Source organism: Mastomys coucha, unplaced genomic scaffold (assembly GCF_008632895.1).
Source record: "Mastomys coucha isolate ucsf_1 unplaced genomic scaffold, UCSF_Mcou_1 pScaffold3, whole genome shotgun sequence".
Classification (NCBI taxonomy): Eukaryota; Metazoa; Chordata; class Mammalia; order Rodentia; family Muridae; genus Mastomys; species Mastomys coucha.
The window spans coordinates 50,695,595-50,696,109 of record NW_022196909.1 but is presented as its reverse complement, the minus strand read 5'-3'; the positions used below and the strand labels follow the sequence as shown (position 1 = coordinate 50,696,109).

The 515-nt window shown below is 42.3% G+C and overlaps 1 protein-coding gene across 3 annotated transcripts in view; it reads right to left on the bottom strand.

The window, feature by feature from the left end:
* LOC116074627 (H-2 class I histocompatibility antigen, D-37 alpha chain-like) overlaps positions 1-515 on the bottom strand; it is a 714,163-nt gene that overhangs the window by 20,554 nt on the left and 693,094 nt on the right. The gene's annotated exons all lie outside the window — the stretch shown is intronic.

Here is a 515-nt window from a genome sequence, read left to right as displayed (position 1 = left end):
TTTCTAGAGAGGTTGCAATTAGGAGATTGTCTTGAGTCTCATAAGAGTGTGAACTTTGAACTTTTAAAGTATTGAGACTGACAGATTATGGGAACTTTCGAAGTTAGGCTGAATGAATGCATCTTACCTTATGATATGGTTATAAGCATAAGGGGCTAGGTAGAGGAATATGGTAGTTTGAATGAAAATGGCCCCCATTGGCCTGTAGACTTGAATGCTTGGTCACTAGGAAGTGGTACTAATTAAATGGATAAGAAGGTGTGCTCCAAAAACCAAGCCAGTCCCAGAGGCTCTCTTCCTGAGGCCCCAGGAACCAGATGTAGAATCGCCAGCCAATTCTTCAGCACCTTGGCTGCCTGCATGCCAATATCCTTCTCATGTGATTACAATGAGCCAAACCTCTGAAACCATAAAGCAGCCCTATGGAATGCTTTCTTCTATAGGAATTGTCATTCTCATCCTGCCTCACCCCAGCAACAGAGCAATGACTAAGACACACATTGAACTAAAAAAAA